Here is a 19,207-nt window from a genome sequence, read left to right on the forward strand (position 1 = left end):
CCAATTACATTGTTAGAATTTCATGTCACTTAATTACAGAAAACCTCCCACAAAATAGACATAATCATAGCCATTATTTGACAACTGAAAGGACTATTATTAATTTGCGGTTTACTTTAACTGTTTCATTTCAGTATTTGCTGAGCTATTATTCTTTATGAGTTCTGTACCATCACTACGTAATATTTATGTCAGTATAATTTTAAAGGATACGCCTTTGCTGGGTTGGATTCCATAGTGTTTAGGCACTTTGTACAACACCTATTTTGTCAGTATAAATAGATGGCTACAGACATCTGAACTTCACAGTTGACTGATACCTTCACTGGGTAAGTAGCCTATTCTATCAGCTTTTCAGATAATGCTCTGACAAACAAATGCATTTTATCAATTCAGATGCTGAAAAGAGCTTCCTAACGCTTGGGTTTTGATTGAGAAATAGCTAATTTTACAAACTTGATTCTTCATGCACCTGTATATACATGTATACTATGCATATTAAAAAAGTATATTCAACATGAATAATACTTTCAGAGAAGTATGTTTAATATTCAATTTATTATTAATTTATTTCTTTTTTTTATTTTGTGACACATACAGGGTTATTCACAAAAGAGTGAAGAGTTTGGAGAAGGCAGAAGACGTGAACAATCTAGGACAACATAGCTGATTTGGAAACATTCTCCAGTTCTGCTCACTTTCAACATAACAGCAACTCAAGTTACAACTCTATTAAGAAAAAAAACAGCATCATAGCCCATACTTGTTTCAGAGTTAGTGTTGACAGTAATGATTTTATAAGGGGTGTTAACTACTTAACAAGGAAAACCCTACTAATCGTAACACTTCATAAACCACAATATCAGCCATTAAAAGTAGCTTGCAAAGGCACAAGGATTTTTAGACCAGATTACAGTTTATGGCTTTCTCATTCTGAAGTTGAAGACCTAATTAGACAAGCAACAAGCAATTACTGAAAAAAGCATATAAATTCACGAGAACACAGAATCCCAGACCGCAGAGGAACAGCAAGCCAACCAGTTTAATGAAATATGCTTCATTCAGATGTGTAATCTCCACTTCTGTATAGAACAGAGGCAAGCTAGGGAGTTGATTTAGTCTCTTCTTTAATATGTGAATGTGTCATAATCCATAGAGACCAAGAGACAGGTATTCTTCATTATGTTGGCTAGTCTACAAAGCTGAATTTGCTTTGTTGGTATGTCTTGCTCTGTAAACTAAAATGTGATTTGCCAACATGGGGTCTGGTAGTAGAAGATTTTATTTTTCTCAGACATTTCAAACTATTTGTATTAAATAGTATAATTTGTATAATTGCTTCGCTGTACCCTATAAATAAATAAGGCCAAGTGTTGGTTAAAATAATTATTAAATCCAAATAGGTACCCCTAAATAAAGGGGTGTAGTTCTGGTTAATAGTTTATGTTGTATATACTTGGCCTTACTGATTGCAATATAAAAACCTATACAAAAGTTAGACTCCAGCCTCTGTTGGCCATTATTTGCTTTTGCTTACCTTTTGGGGAGTTCTTCCTTCTCTTTTTTTTCCTGGTAGTTACCTTTATTAGGACAAGAAGTGTAGGGATTCTTCACAGGGAGTAAACATGGCAATAATGATCTGGTGGAGGCTCGTCGCCATTCTACCTGTTTCAAATGGAGAAAACTCCCTTCACTTCCACTCTTGGTGACCACTTTTCAGTGTTAAAAACGTGCAAGAAGTTCTATCTCTTCCTCCACTCACCCCAAAACTCATCTCCTCTCTACCTAAAAAGACAAAAAAATTATCTGGAGGGTAAATGCAGCAATGTCTTCACTTCATCAGTCCTCCTCATGAATTTAAAGCTTTAAGTTATGGGTGATAGCTGTAATTTTATGTATTTGTTTCCTGATTTCAAGCCTATAAATGTAGCAAGGCATGCTCAGTACTCTATCCAGTTCCAATGCATTAGATTTTGGCACATTGGTGGTTTTTAGTGTCTCCTCTTTTTTGCTAGATACTGGGCACAAAAATGATTCACAGTAGTGCTACATAAAATTCAATCCTCCAGTAATATCAAGCTGAATGTAAACAGGAGAAAATTCAGAGAAAACAAAAGCTGTTCATACACAAGTTGAATTGTGGACATTTCCTGGCCGACACCAACCATCTCGACAAATGTGGATTTTTCAATACATTTTTGTCAAAGGAATAGGGTGGAAATCTGTTGGCAGAACAGTGACTGCAGTATCTGTAAACAATAAGTCAAGGCAACTGGACTTGCTGAATTTTTCTTGAAGACGTTTCACTTGACATCTGGCCAGCTTTCTTAATTCAGAATGACTTGTACAAAAACATTATCTGGGAATAAATATGGTGAATTTCACTCCAATCCACATAATCTGTTAGTCACAACCAGGTGTTGATTGCATTAGCATAAATGGAGTCTAGGGGGTGTTAATAACTGCCTAGAGAGAGGTGTTAAAACAGTACTGTATGTGGCAGACAATAGATTTCTCACCCCCCCCACCTCTATTCAAGCTTGGCTTCTCCATTTTTACATAAATGGCCTCTTTCACACCTCTTTTAAACCAGTCCTCCTCATTGTCTAGGATGTGTACTTGACTGTCTTCAAAGGAGTGACCTTTTTCCTTTAGATGTAGTTATACTGCCAAATAATGACTAGAGGGTTTTTGCTCTTCTATGCTGTGCCATACACTGGTGAACCTGCTGTTTTGTTTCACCTCACAGACAGACTGCAGTCTATCAGCTGCTGACACTGTTTGGGTATTCTCTCAGAATGCAATAACCAAGGGGAAATTCCTCCATCCACACTGTTTAGCATGGATGGGGGAATCAAAGGATTTCTCTAGTTCAGCCTGCAGGGCCTGTTATCACTGGGGACGGGGTATCTACTTCTCCATACAGAAGTATTGTTCTTTATGCTGCATTAATGTGCATAGTCTGCCTTGCTTTTGAAAGAAAAAAGTTATGGAATAAAGGAAATGTGGCTAAAAGGAACCCATATGCCACAGCCTAAAGAGTTTTATATTTTATTGATTGTTTGAATGTGTGCACATTGCTGTATTTTACCTTAAGTAACATTATTCTGATTTATGCACAGGTTTTACTTTGCCGGTCCTTACAAGGAATCAATAAACCTTATCCACCACAATGGAAGGAGGTAGGAACCCTGAATTAACAACAATGTGCATAATTTCTGCTACAGATAAAGTGCTCTTGTTTTTATATATGAAGATCAGTATTTTCATTTCAAAAAATAATTTCTTCCTGTTTTAATTTTTTAGCACCAAACCCATCCAAGAAGGTAAGAAAATAACTTATAGATCCTAAAAAATGCTTGTGGAATTAAGTTGTACACTGTAACAATATGATGTATCCCTGTTTCCTAATGGAACATGAGAACTAATATTTGTAAAACAGTAACAGTAACACATACACTCAGGGGCACGGCAGTAGACTGCACTGATATGTGGAAAGGCGTAAGGGTCCAGAAGGTCATAAAAAAACTTTAGCTCCTTCATAAATTCTCTAAACAACAGTTCTGTAAGTTAGTTGTTGTGCATCTCTATACAACTAATATTGGCAAACCACCCAAGAATAAAGGACACGGATACTCTAACAACTAACGTACAACTGTGCGCCATAAAGGTGTTGTTATATTGCTGCTGCCTCTCATGAAGTAGGAACTGATATTCATAGGGAGTTATTCACAAAGCTAGCCGAAGGATCAGCTACGGCTGATCCTTTGGCTAGCTTCGGCCCCCTGAGCCCTTCGGTTCAGTAGAACTGAAAGGCTGCTGTACGGGCTATTCGCTATAGCCCGTGCAGCTCCCAAAGTTTGCTGAGCGGCTCGGTCGAGCCGAAGGCATATGCTTCTGCTCGACTTTGCGAGGTGAAAGCCGAAGCAGGCCGACAGCTGGGTGGAGCCAGCCATCATCTCATGGCTGGCTCCGGCCACTTGCAATGACAGATCAGTGTCCCCCGGGTTACCCGGTAACCCGGGGACGCTGATCTGTCATTACGATGAGAACTCTGCGGAGCCAGCTCTTTTGCACCCTCAGGGAATAGTTGTCAGCTCCATCTTGACAGCAGCAGCGGCTCCTCTCTACTTCCTCTGGCTCCTCAGGTCTGCTGTGCAGCTGCCTGTGAGTGTGGGCTCCTGACGATGAGAGCTCAGCAGAGGTGGCTTTGATATCACGACAGGCTCCGCTGAGCCCTCATGACAGTGCAGTGTCCCCTGGTTACTTGGTAACCAGGGGACGCTGCACTGTCATTACAATGAGAGCTCAGTGGAGCCGGCTTTCATATCACTGCCGGGCTCCGCCGAGCTCTCATTGTAATGACAGCTGGTCCCTGCCAATAGAAAACAGTTGGGCAGAGCAAGCTGTCGTTTTCTACTTTTAAAAAAGTAGTTTTCCTATTCTGCTCGGTACCACGGAGGTACCGAGCAGAATAGCCGAGCCAAATGCCTGTCGGCGGCATTCGGCTATTCACTCACTGCTGTTCGGCCCCTGTGAGAATAGGCTGAACAGTAGCGAGCAGCCTGCCAGAGGTTTGGCTCAGCCGATCCAGATGTTGGATCGGCTGAGTCGAACTCCTTCTGCATTTCGGTTCGGCCGAATCAGCTGTACAAGCCTGAAGTGAATAGCCGGCAGCTTTGTGAATAACCCTCATAGTATTTACAAGGAAAGGAGAGGTTTTACCAGTGATCAATTTTTTTTTCAACACAGCTATTGCAAGCTATTCAATAGTTAAACACACTTATACATAGGGCATTGTATATGACATGTGTACTGTAAGATCTAGTGAACTGTCAAGGAACTTTAATGCATTTTAACTATTTTATTGTTTTTTTGTTTACAGCCCTCTAGCAACAAGCCGACTGCAGTAAGTTCTGTTAATCAAACTATGGTTTAATATGTCCAGCCATATATACTGTATGAGCAAACAATTACTTTCAATTGAAAATTAACTGATGTGAACTATGGTTATTACTAATATATTTTGTTAACAATGTGTGACCAGCCATAGGTAGAAGGGAACTCTTTAATGCTTCCTTAGTTTTTACAGACTACTGTATGTTATTTCACTGAAGCAGTCTCATCTAGATAAATTGCCACTATCTGCAGTTGAAGTTACAAATACTAAAAATCTTTAGAATTATATAAAAAAAATATGGTTTTTGTTTACATATCGATATTGTTTTTATGTGTTTTACAGTCAGCATGGAGTGGTGGAAGCTATGGCCAGAGCAGCAATCAACAAAGTCAGACCAGTGGTCAGCAAAGTGGTGCTAGTGGAATAAACCAAACCAGCAGTCAAACTCCAACCAGCGGTCAAACTCCAACCAGCGGTCAGCAAAGCAGTACCCAAACCAGTGGTCAAACCCAAACCAGCAGTCAGCTGAGCAGTAGCCAGACCAGTGGTCAAACCCAAACTAGTGGTCAGCAGAGCAGTGGCCAAACAAGTGGTCAGCAGACCAGTAGCCAAACCTGTGGTCAGCAGACCAGTAGCCAAACCAGTGGTCAGCAGACCAGTGGCCAAACCAGTGGTCAGCAGACCAGTAGCCAAACCAGTGGTCAGCAGACTAGTGGCCAAACCACTGGTCAGCAGACCAGTGGCCAAACCAGTGGTCAGCAGACCAGTGGCCAAACCAGTGGTCAGCAGACCAGTGGCCAAACCAGTGGTCAGCAGACCAGTGGCCAAACCAGTGGTAATCAGAGCCAGAGCAGTGGGCAAACTCAAACTTCTGGTCAACAAAGCCAATCCAGTGGCCAACAGACCCAGGGCACTGGGCAACAAAGTCAAGGAGGTTCCCAAACTCAAAGCTGTGGGCAGCAAACTGGTGGAAGTCAAGTTGAAAGTGGATACCAGCAAGGAAGTGGACAGCAAAGCCAAGGCAGCAGCAGCAGCCAGTCTGGAGGTCAGCAGACTCAGGGCAGTAGGGGTAGTCAAGCAGGAGGGCAAAGTCAGGACCAGTCAACTACTTATTACCTTAGACACGGTAAATAAGTAGTAAACCTGATTAATATTGAAGTTTCTGTACTTATCTAATGTTAGCTATTCTCCTTCCTGTATAACCTCTCTATGTAGAATTAGTAGCAAACCGCATAAATAAAATCATGTTATCTCAGCAACTGCAATATTCTCAATGTGTATTTATTTTTATAATAATCTAATAGGACTTCTTATTCCAATATATTATGTGTGGTTAAAGACTACCAATTTTATCAGCATGGTTACATATAGAATTGTCAATAAGGATTGCAACAGATCAGGAACATGCAGTACCTCTTGTTCCGGGTGAGGCATTCCCCAGCCTCTCTCCCTAGCCTCACCTGCCTCCCCTGACCGCACGTCCCTGCAACAGATCTAAATTAGTTAAAAGAGCTGAAGAAAGATAGATCGAATAATACTGAGCATGGCAAAATATTTTCTCACTTCCTGTTTGGAGACAATATATATACAGTACATATATCTATATTTTTTTCTAACATATTTTATCTTTGAAAACACTACAAAAAAAGTCACAAGGTTGAACTGTATGGTGATCTACTAATATAGTTGGCAAAGAGTGTTACACCGGCACACACTGAGAAGATCCAATATCGTATTGATAGATATTGTGGGGAACCCCAGGGGTACACATGCGTCTTCAACACAGTCCGATATAAATAAACGTTTTTATTTCATCCAGCGGTAACAGAACAAACAGCTTTATGTAACTAACGTTTCGGTGTGTGCCGGTGTAACACTCTTTGCTGATGTTTGTGCACGGCGCCATCCGCGTGGACATCTTGAGCACCACAAACACCCTTTTGGGAACTGTAAGACCGAAGGAGTGCAAATGGTATTTGGACTTTTCTACTAATATAGTTGCCACCCCAAATGGCATGACAATAAGTACAAGAAACATTTGCATATCTAGATAATTTCTTTAATCTCTTTAATCCAGTTGGGTTATGGGAAAATAAAAAAGGTCCCATAAAACAATTAGCTGTTTCAAGCTGTAAACTTTTAGCAAAACAACCCAACCCCAATATTCTTTCAACATCAGACAATGTGTAGAGTGCTAGATTTTTGGAAAAGTGCAATAATAGTTACCCAAAGTGGACCTTTCCCTAAAAATCACCTCAGCGTGCAGCTCTGCACGCTGATTTAAAATCATCTCACATGCATTAGTTATACAATTTGTTTTGTATTTACTTACAAATAGAGTTGATCTATTTCCTGGTCCAGTGTTGCATCCTGGGAAGGTTACATCAGTAGAACGTTGCTGGGAAAACTCATATGTAATGTCATGAGATCAGAGGCGACTCTAGGAACAATATATAGGGGGGGCACATAAGATACCACAGTCAAAATGGGGGGGCACTAATAATTTTCACCACTAAATCATACCACTGAAAAAAACTAAAGAAGTATATATAAATAAGATTACAAAATACGAGAGTAATGCGGTATGCGGTGATACCTTTAGAAAATCTAGGTATGTTGATGTCCAAATACAGCCAAAACTTTTTTTAGGCTCCTACAGCTATGAAAAGAGTAAATAATACTGTCAAGTTTGTATTGCTGTCCATGAACTCGTTGGGAAGGTTTAACCTCACTATCTTTCATGGGCATTGCTAGCATCTTTTGCCTATTGTCCCGGGCCCCACATTCAGGGGAAAACCCAGGGGTCCTGTGATCTCCAAAATAATTTTGCTGTGCTCCCCTAAACTCCCACTGCTCTTTGCTGTAATTGGTGTGGGGATTAGCTCCAAATAGTAGCGCATAAAGGACGCATCCACTCGCTGTAATCTTCATTCAAGGGCTTCCTTGCCCACTTTTATTAAATGAAAGTTCACAAAACAGAACAATTACCCTCGCAGGGGTTCTTTAGCATCTCATGGCAGCACCTGCCCATCCAGTCTCCTGGCTTTGCATTTGCAGCACCGCTGCTCCGGCCTCAGCCCGCTGTCTGTTCCTCCAGACAGCCTCAGTCGTGTGCTAACCTGCACACTGGGGGTTCTTCCCAATCTGCAGCACCCTGCTGCACTGGACTCCATTCTGACTCCGGGGTGGAGCTTTCCTGTCTCCCAGGTGGAGTCTTGACCCCTTCCCAACACCTTTATTTTAAAGGCTGTGCACACCTGTGCCATTAGCATGCCCTGGCCACTCAAATTCTGGACACAGGAATGGAGATAACACAGTGGCATTGCCACGCACTGCCACATTGGACAGTAGGACTCGGGCACACAAATCAAGATGATGTAATGTCACCATTTGAAGTAACGCGTATATCGACTGCCCATTGCTCTAAACTTACAGCAGGACTTTCACTCCTGAACTTCATCTACGTGATGTCATTATTTAGACACAGTATCACTGTGTCCTGAATTCCATAGTGTTGTCAGCAGCTGCTTAGGGATAGGGTGGTGTCTGACTAGGAAGAGGGAGGCAACAGGTAAGGAGGTGGGCTGGGGGCAGTGTGACCATAGTAGAGCAGACGTCTGAGGGAGCAGCTGATAACTGTAATAATGTAAAAACACCTATACAGCACAGACACAAAAGGATTAAGATTCATATGTTCCTGCACTTGCTGTTACCACTGTGAGATGTTTTCATTGAGCTCAGTGATCATTAGCTTTGCTTTGTTAAAGGATAACTGTACTTTTGTTCCTGTTATCCATTGACTGCAACCAAGATAGAGCTGAGAAGTTGAAGAGGGTTGCAGAGGTGAGTGTAAGAGCAGAGGTGCAGAAGTGAGCCCTAGAAGAGTAGTGCAGGGGGCACAGAGGCCTGAAAAAGGGGGGCAGAGAGGGGTCAGTGGTGAACATTTGAAGAGGGATGCAGAGGTAAGCAGTGGAAGAGAAGGGCATGGAGGAGGGTGCAGAGGTGAGTATTGAAGCAGTCGTGTGGAAGTGACCACTGAAAGAGAGATGTAGTAGCAAAAGTGAATGTTGGAGGAGGGATGCAGTGGAGAGCGGTAGAAGACAGGTGCAGGGGTGAGCTGTGGACAAGAGGCAGTGGCGTAACCAGAGTTCTGGGCGCCCAGGGCAGAGATTTCCCCCCGCCCCCATTATATAAACAAAGCCCCCCCGGTTGTGACGCCACTGACAAGAGGTGCAGAGGTTGAGTAATGGATCCGAGGGCAGAGATGAGCAGTGGAAGAGTGGTGCAGAGGTATGCTGACTGCGGCTCTATGGTTATGTTTCTGCTTGCGTCAGTACACTGATGTATCTCTGTGGACTTGTTTCTACTTGCATTGTGACAGTAATTGTCTCTTTGTTAACACTTTTATGGTTGTGTGCGAGGCTACCTGCATCTAAAATAACAAGTGTTTAATCCACATTGTGTATGATTGTAGATGGTTTAGGAGCAGCCCCAAAGTTTTTGTCCTTGCTATTGCCTAGAAGCATCATCGATTCTGTGGCCGGTGATGTGTTGAAAGTGCGAACTTATCCGGCTGACTGCTCTTCACTGCTGGGCTCTCCCCTCCCGTCTGCTTCTGTTCCCGGCTCCCGCCCTCCCCCCTCTCCTCCACAAGAAGGCTCCGTACATTAAACGGAGCTTATACAAACATGCTGTCAGTACACAGTACAAGGCGTTTGTCTAGGGCCGCTCCCAAGGAAAGTGCCACTCTAGGCAAACGCCTTGTTTGCCTCGCGGTAAATACGCCCCTGCATATTGCTGTGGGCAGCCCAACAATGCCCACTGTTCACCATGGTGTGCTATGCGTGCCACAGACTTTATCTCTTTTCTATGCACCAGGTCCTGTACAATTCTAGCAACACCCTGCTTCCTGGTTCATGTGGGAGCAGAAAAGGGTAGCAATTATCACTGGGACAGGAGCACACAGATGATAATAATTTATATGAGAATGTAATCAGGGCCAGTTTTACACTCTTTGCTGCCCCAAGGCCAGGTTCCTCAATTTTTGTTAGACTTTTTTATCACTTTTTATTTTAACATTTTTTTTTTACTTTAAAATGTTTTATCTTATCATGTTTTATATTTTTTTATCATATTATTTTTTACATTTGGAGATGACATTTGGGTTTAGAGCCTTGGTTCTCAACTAGTGGGTCGTGACGCAAAAGTGGGTCATGACCCAATGTTCAGTGGGTCGCTGAATGCCTTCCACTGCACTAGGTGGAATGAGTAGGGATGAGCCGAACACCCCCGTGTTCGGTTCGTATTCGAACATTCGAACCGCCGAAATGTTCGAGTACGAACTCGAACTCGAACTCAATGCAAGTGTATGGGGGTCGAATGTTCGACCCCCACAAGAGCTGCCGGTACATGTGGCTGCAGCGGCCTGTGTCCCTTCAAATACCCGCTGTTCTCCCCGCCTGTGTTGGCGTACCTCTGCTGCTGTCTTTCCCTGATCCGTCAGCTTCTCCGTTCCCCCGTCCGGCCGCGGCACCTCTGCCCCGCCCCCTGCCTCCTCTTCATTGCAGGCTGGGAGCCATACCCAGCCTGCTATTGGATATTGTAAAATGCAATAGCCAATAGCAAGCTGGAAATTGCAACCGCCCACTGCCTGCTGTCAATCAGCATGGGGGGACCTGATAGAGAACTTTCTCCTTCAGGCCCCTCCTCTGCTGAGCCCTGATTGGGCAAAGTCTTGCACCTGACCAGTGGCCAGGTGCAAGACTTTAACAAATCAGAGCTTCAGTGGGCATTTTGTATTATGGAATGTCTGCTGTCGAACAAACCGCGAACATCCCATAAAGTTCGGCGTTCGGCGAGCACTCAAACTGCCGATGTTCGATTCGAACTCATGTTCGAATCGAACACTCGTCCCATCCCTACTCCTCAGCCTCCCCCTAGCACAGCACTGTCAGTTCTCGTGCCGAACAGCCATTCAGCTTGAGGTGGGGTGGACCACGAGGAAGCTCCAACCATATGTGCATTGTTTACTGCTCCCTTATGTGACCGGAGTGATATCACATTCTGGCTCCCGGGACCTCTACAGGGAATGGAGCTCTGCGACAGCACAGCATCCCACACTATACCCATAAAAATAGGAGGAGACCCAAAAACAGAAACAGGGAAAAAACGACAGGATGACCAGGAAGAGCACACTTAGTGGAGGGAAGAAGAGGGGGAGAGAGAGAGAGAAATAAAACAGGCAAGAAAAACACAACAAATGTTGCAGACTACCTGCGACTGTAACCCTCAGACTAAGCATCACCGCCATGCCTGACCATACTGTTTAGGATGCATAGGACTTAAAACGGGCCCCCAAGATCGCCAGAAGGGGCTCCCAGTTCCATAGACGCATTTAGCAGTCGGGGAACAAGGACTACACCTGGGAGAGGCTTGAACCCAGGTGGGACTGCGTTGATTTACAACACAGAGGTAGAGAGGACATGACACTGGTTGTAGGTCCAGAGATGTGAGGACAAAAAAAAGAATGTAGGGGGGGTCTCTCTCTCTTTTATAGATTTACACTGGTCCTGTGGACAGGGATAAGGGGCGGAGCTATCAAAGGTATGCTGCCATGGAGGCACCAGGAAATATTTGTGGGAGTGTGTATGTGTGTGAGAATGTCTGTGGTTGTGTGTCTGTTTTTGAGCCGGATGAAGGGGTACTGGTGAGACCCCGAAAGCGCTTGTATTGGATGGTGATTTGTCAATAAAGGACTTTTTGCTTCAAAACTTTTGGTGTGCTGGTGACAATCCTTTCTAGATCTGTCAGTGTTTTAGTCGCAAACTACCATGTTCGTTCTGGTGCAGGAAGTGCATTGTGTTGCAATTAATTTGAATAGCACCCCAAACACACCTCCCGCCCACAGTTTAATCGCTTGCACCGGAACATGCGGTACTGCAATGCTGTGCGTTCCAGTGTGGTGCAACTTGGGTCACGACTGAATGACCAAGGACAAATGTAGGTCCTGAGGTTATACAGGTTGAGAACCACTGTTCTAGACTGTATACTGTGGCTCCATCCACCAGTTGTTCCAGCACCCGTTGGATTCTGGGGTAAAGGTTGAGAACCACTGGTTTAGAAGATAGGAGATAGTGAATATGGACTTGATAACATATAATTATTATTCTACAAATGTAGTTTGAACAGGTACGTGCTCCTCATCAGCTGGTTGTTGTCACAAAAATATGCAGCTTCTACCTGATGTTTCAGGGGAATAAAATTGTATTTGGACGATAATACTACAGTATGGTGCTTCAATCTAACACTCTCTCTCTCTTCATCATCTATTTCCTGGAATAAGATGCTGGCTCCAATTGTGAAATATCACCTACGATGATTTTATCAGTACCCTGCTTCTGAGGTCTATTAACTGTCCCGAACATATGATGTTATAAACCAGTGGTGGTGAACCTATGGCACGCGTGCCAGGGAGGGCATGCGGGGCCCTCTCTGATGGCACATTTATTAATTTTTATGAGTAGTTCTGTGTGTATAATGTGTGTGTGTTTTATTACGTGTGTATGTTTTTTAAGTGTATAAATGTTTGAATATGCATGTTTCCCTATTTTGCCTAAGGCCCCATTCACACTGTGCGTAAAATCCGGCTATTTCGTGCATTTTTGCTGCGCGATATTGCGAGAAGTCGCTGGCCAAAGTTATTCAATGGAGCTGTTCTAATGTACAGCTCCATGTCGCCCATCACTGTCGCTTCATCAGGACCCTTTTTCCCCGCGGATGTCGCGCGATGTTTCTATTTTTGAATGCAGCGTGGCGGTGAAGGTCGCTGGAACGTCGCCCCGAACAGTTGCGCTATCCCGGCCAGCTTGTAAGGTATGTCGCTTGGTGTGAATGGGGCCTAAGGCAGTGATGTTGAACGTTTCTTAAACCCGAGCGCCCGAACTGCAGTACAGTACCAGACTTATTTTCAGCGCTGGCACTTTGATGTAAATAAATTGATTTTGCGTCGCAGTTTGGGCACTCGGGTTCAAAAAGGTTCGCCATCACTGTTATAAACCGACCTAAATATTACATTTCGTTTTCATTAGAAGAGTTCTGCAGTGTGCCAAGTATTCAATGATTAAGTGTTATTCTGCTAAAGTGTTAATATGGATAGGAAAATCTAGCAGAGCAAAAATGTATTTATCTGTATTGTCATATTCATACTGGAAGCCACAATTCTCCTCTTTTCTTTGACAAGTTGACACATACAGCTGCCTAGAACAGAAATGCTGCCTTGCAGCAACATTTTACAGTGCAAATACACAACTGCTGGTGTTATGGGCACAGTCTGGATCAGAAAAGCCAATTATTTTTATCCTAGACTCATTGCAAAGTCAAACCGTGCGAGGATGTTTTATTGTCTTATTTTATCATGTATTGTCATTCACAGGAAAGCCCAGATGTGCTTCAGTAACAAATAACCCCTCTACAAGGCATACAGTATATACTGTACATAGCAAGGAACTTTAGCAAATGTTATTCAACATTCCTATCTGCTTCTTTGCTGAAGTTAATGTAAAATCTTTCCCTATAGATAGTTTTACAATGTTACAACATTTTTCAGCATAAAATGAACCAACATTATTTTGGGCAGTGTGGTGAAGTTACTGTTACTTTGGGCTCCATTAGAGAGTTTTCCTCTGACTTACTATCCCAGTTACAGCTGTGTGGTACTGTGTGGCAGTCCCACATTAGAATTTGGTGCTATCACCCAGGACTCTCAGCCAAATGGGGTGAGAGGTTTCAAGAAGCAAGGGTTTTTCTGGATTCTGCTTGGGATCATGGAATCAGGAGGTTTCAAAGTGATTCAGGAGGGATGAGATCTCCAGTCTTGGGTCCAGGGTTTAGCAGTGACCACTATCCAATGATTGAACGAAGGAAAGGGTGCAGGCTAGGGTAATAGGAATAGATGGTTTTCAGGAGTCAGGAGGACTCACCCAGAAGTCAGAGAAGAGTCAGGTGAGCCTCTGCTGGGAAATAGGAACAGACTGTGTTCAGGAGTCCAGAGGCTTCCCCCAGAAGTCCAACTGGAGTCAGGTGGTGTGTGTGCTGGAGAGCCATGAGCCTGAGGGGCCACCAGTACAAGTGCGGGACAGCACTACAGAGAGGACTGGTGGGTCCGAATTATTAATGTTAAGAGTGGAAACCAGGCTATACTTGTGTTTTTTTGCAAGCAGTGCATGGATGCTGTACAGAACAACCCCTGCGAGGGTATCCAAGGTAGATGTGTGAACTTTCATTTAAATAAAAGTGGGCTACCAAGCCTTTAAAAAGGAAGATATTGCAATTAGGCTGCATCCTTAAAGTGCTTACCATATGTGCTAATATCCCAAACATCACACCAGGTAATTCTGGTCAACTGCTTTCCTTGTATAAATATTTAACTGTAAGAATAAAACCACAGCACCTAGAAAGTTTTCATTTGTAGCAGGCACATTTCAGCTGTGCATTTAGATTTTTTCTCCATAAGGCTCCGTTCACACCTTGGCATTTAAATATGCGTGTCAGAATTCAAAACAATGGATGTGTAAATAAAACACAAAAAATAATATAAACCAATTGGCTTGTTCATATCTGTGCACTGGATTGTGGTGAATTTGTCAAAATGAGGCAAGTGCATTTTTGCAGCATTTTCATGTGCTTTCAGTGCAATACAAGTCTATAGAAGCGCATGAAAATGCATGTAAAGTGCATTTCACTTTGCTTATATTGGGTTGTGGGTGAGCACAGGGCAGCTTGCCATCCCATTGTAACAGGTTCTTCACCTGGGTGCGCTCACCCACATATCAAGCAAGATGGCTGCAGCTGAGTGTTTCTGTGACAGTGAGGCACTCATCACAGAGCTTTGTAGCCTGCCCCTCCAATGCGACCCCTCTCATCGCTTTTACAAAGACTGAGAGAGATGCAATACAACTTGGGAAACCTTGGTTGACAAATTTTTCCCACAGTGGGGGACAAAGTCTTGAGCCGTTGCTCAGAATCATCAGCGCCTCTCATAGAAGTCTACAAAGTACACGCCTCAAAAGTCTACAACAAAGATATCACTGCAGGAAACTAATCCTAATTGGCTAATAACCTAAAACACAGGAAAAGTCAATGCACATAAAAAACAAATTGACAAATGCAGGGAAGCGGACTTGGATAGATGTGAACTCAGCCTAAATGCCAGCTTCTCATGATAAAGCAGACACTGCGGAGCTCAGTACGCTTCGATAGCGCATTAAGTTGCCTAACTTGTTTTGAACGGACAACTATCCTTCTGAAAAAGTGGCAAAAAGGTAACTGTTTTCTGTTACTTTTAGTAAACATTTATACTGAACTGTGTAGTACAAGCTTGGCTACCTGCTAGCAATAGAACACTACTAACATTAAAGCCCATTTCCACCTTTGCAGGAGTATTTAAATAAAAACATATGCCAGCAATGTACACCAAGTAAACATGAAGCAGGCATATGCAGCTGATGGATATTTCTGTGCACCTTTGAATTCTAATTGAAGGGTATTGCAGCAGGCACATTTCTTGTCTGTATGATACCCAACCTCCCACAGGACCCACTAATCATCATATACAGACACCCTGGGCAACAGGGTTGTCAATCACTGTGGTGTGGCCTATGTGATGCACACAACTTCCATGGATCCAGTTTCATCTGAAGGAGAGGGAGCCCCCTCCTCCCTGTGCACTCCTCTACAGCTGACAATCTATTGCCAGTTGACATTGTTGTGTTGCTCTGTATGTGTAAATGTAGTGTTGTTTCTCAATGAGTACAAATGACTTGCTGTGTTCCTTATTGTATTAGGTGTACTATATTTTCCACTTATGCAGAGCCAGTAAGGAGTATGGCAGGACTGATATCAGACTAGTGTCTTATACTGTGTAGTGTAATCTCCACTGCAAACATATGTAATGCACAGCATCTGGTTTACCATCTTGTAATGTTCACATTTAGGCAAAGCTGTGTGTATTTACTTAGATAGGCATAATTTCTGAAAAATGTCAATAAGTGTTGTAGTGAGCATTACTGCAGTGACGTGATGGCTCCATCTGACTCCTCCCACCAGCCAGTGTACAGTAGGAAACATAGATGGTCATTTGGCCTCTTTTTTCTCGCATGTTCTAAGGTGGAAAACTCATTAAATCTTAAAAATAAGGACAGAAAGATCAGCAGGCAGATGACAAGTATAAAATTATAGATTGCTGCATTATGAAGTTCTACTTTAAAACCCTGGTGAAGGCTTGTGACATAACCCATCAGGTGGAGCTTAACCACAAAATATGCTACATTGTTATTCACCTGAGCTACACAACCTTGTGAGTGCCATTCTTTGCTTTATCTAATACACAAAAGGATATTCCACTATATGGGATTTGTTTTGTTGCCGGTTCTACCACTGTGGGGACTAGTATGAGAATGTCAGATGTAGCCACAAATATTCAAAAGAATATATAAAAGAGAAAAAAACATTATAAGGTGCATATCTATTTACTATTTGTACAGTATTAAGTAAACCTATGTAGGTAGATTGCATTTAACCAGACGTTTTGCCTTATACCCATCTTCTTTTATCAAAAAGGCTGGACAATTTTGTTGCATCTTTGCCTCTGTCTTGCCATTCAAAATGGGCTCATAAGAGATATTTAACCACCTCTAATGTGAACCTGTACTTTAATCATGTAAATAATCCATCAGAGTTTTTTTGTATCAAGACTAACGAAATGACTGCCATTGTGTCTCACAGAAATGTCCCAATTTGGCTGTAAAATCTTCCAATTTTAGTTTTCTTTCAATTTACAGACATTTGTCGTGCAAATTTGTAACATTAAGTATAACAAAAAAATTAATAAGGCCCCTTATTTGTGGTTATTCTCTTATTTTAGTCATTTTCATTAATTCAGTATATTTCCTGCTATCAATCCGTAACAGGATCTTTTGTATGGTCAGTGCAGCCATCTTTTATAGAAACACTCAATAAAAGAAAATAAAAGACTGCACTAAGCTGCAAATTTAAATAATATGTTCACTTTGATCTAAAAATCCAGGCACTGAGCAAGAATATCAAGGTAACTAATTTCAAACATGGCCATTGTGCTTTCAGTATCTCTAAAACCCCTAAACATACAGCAAGCCTGTCCATAGAGAATAACATTGATCTTAATATTTAGTACATGAGTTGGACAAATACTATAATTTTATGGCCAGGCACAGGATTTTAATGTACGCACCAACTCATTTAACTACTACCTTTGTGGTGTAGACTTCATTTTTGGTCATCTGTGGTTTATAGTTACATTGACAATGACATTGGGTTTTCAGTTACATTTGCAGTTATAACTCAAAAGACAAAAGCTAGAATCTCAAGTTCTTTTATTTTGAGCAGGCCAAATATGAACAGGTGACACTGGAAGTGGAAGCTTGAAATAGAAAATAGGGGTGTCCTCTGCCTAGATGTGAAAACGAGGTCTGTAAATTAATTAAAAAAAATAAGGGCTTCTGTATATGGACATAAGTTCACATCAGAACTATTTTCCCCATTCCCATAAAAGACAATGGAAATGAAAAATCAGACTGATGCAGCTAAATGTGGGTTAGAAGAAGATCAGAAGGATGTCAGAACCACCAGAGAAGGAACTGAGAAGGATCTGTAAAATATCTTGAAATGAGCTCAAATGAAAGTTGAATGCCACTAAAAACATGCTGCTTGCCTATGTGTCCCGAGACTGGGTGTCACCCGGAGCGGAGACCGAGTGACACCCCGACGTGACGTCATCGCGCATGCGTGTGACTTCACCACGCGCGTGCGTGATGATGTCATCTCATTGACGTCCTGCTGGCGGCCACCTTAGTGATGGACGCCGGCAGAGAGAGGATGTTCACCCAGCGGGATGAGGTATGCTGCCGGGTCCCCTCCTCTCCCATGACACTGTCACAGTGCCCAGCTTTTTAGAGGGGGTGACACCAAAATGACAGTCAGTCATTTTGGTGTCACCCCTCCAATGGTGTCACCCGAGTGCAGGCCGCACCCCCCTTGTGACGCCACTGTACACAAGCCCTTAATATATTTTTGAAATAAAATTAAGAAAACAACCAAAGCCCCCCTCCCCCACACATACACACAAACACACATGCACGCACATACGAATGTAAATGAATATGTCAGGTGCAGCTATATATGATATGAAAAAAAATGATTGCACCACACAGGTTGCATATCACCATGCATGCAGGAGTGAGAAAAATGATTTTAGGGCCATTTTTTACAGTTAATTCTAAATTCTGTCCTGCGGAGGCTTTAACAGTGTTGGACAATTTTGGGCACTATAGTTTTTCGTTCTTTCATCCTTGCTGGCCTGATACAAGTAGGCAGCCAATATGCCCAGAACTCCATGCCTGCATAGTTGCTTTGTGTCACTGACTCACTAAGTAGTAAATTAAGGCTGAATCTATGTAGTGTGATTGATTCATGCTTATTAGTTCTCTTTGTTCTATATATAGGCAATGGCTTTATTTGCAGTGCTGTAAATGCTCATCACTTCAGTTTACATAAAGAAACCTGACTGCACTTACTGCTCATAGAATGGCTTTAAATGTGCAGATAGAGGATAATCTTCAATGGAAAGAACTGTGGATCTATGTTTCCATGTTATATAAATAACAAACATTATTTTTATTAGTGGAAATCCACTATGCTTTAGTTTTGGTAAAGTAGAACACCAGATAAACAGCCAAATGTACTACTCTGTTGTCACCCACCAAAATGCATAAATCTCTGCATCCACCCCATGAATTACACACACTTTACAGCCAGAGGAATTACACTGCTATCTGTGATTGTAGCTCCTCCGCTTGTTGCGTCATCTCCCTGCCTACACATTTGATGGAGGAATTGAAGCGCTTTTCAGATAGTCTAGATACAGCATTGTTCCATTAGGGTCAAGGCCATTCAAGTAGAGTAGGCAATGCATTTCAGGGGGTCCAAGTCACCCCTAAAATGATAGAAATCTTATGAAATCATGTATAGGGACTACAATCCCTGCAGCTTGAAAGTTGATGGAAGTACTTCACACTTGTTAGCACTGCAGCTGGTTTCAAACCAACTGCTGTCAAGCCTGAAGTACTCCAATCATGACTCATTACAACTTTCAAGCTGTTGGGATTGTAGTCCATATACATGATTTATCTCATTAAGCCCTGATGGGCCCCGAGAATACGTGGCTACTCTACTTGACTATCCCCTGACCCTAATGAAATAAAGTTGTATTTGGAC

General features: G+C 42.5%; 1 long non-coding RNA gene across 2 annotated transcripts; it reads left to right on the forward strand.

The window, feature by feature from the left end:
* Positions 1-290: 290 nt before the first annotated feature.
* Positions 291-16,118, forward strand: LOC108789299. 2 transcript variants are annotated; one of them, XR_001941389.1, is made up of 5 exons: positions 291-329; positions 3,123-3,182; positions 3,307-3,326; positions 4,306-4,311; positions 16,103-16,118. It is a non-coding gene; the product is annotated as an uncharacterized LOC108789299 (long non-coding RNA). The 2 variants fall into 2 exon arrangements; XR_001941388.1 differs by lacking the exon at positions 291-329 and having other exon boundaries at positions 3,082-3,182.
* Positions 16,119-19,207: the final 3,089 nt, after the last annotated feature.

The sequence above is a fragment of the Nanorana parkeri genome, unplaced genomic scaffold (assembly GCF_000935625.1).
Source record: "Nanorana parkeri isolate BGI_ZX_2015 unplaced genomic scaffold, ASM93562v1 scaffold386, whole genome shotgun sequence".
NCBI classification, from domain to species: Eukaryota; Metazoa; Chordata; class Amphibia; order Anura; family Dicroglossidae; genus Nanorana; species Nanorana parkeri.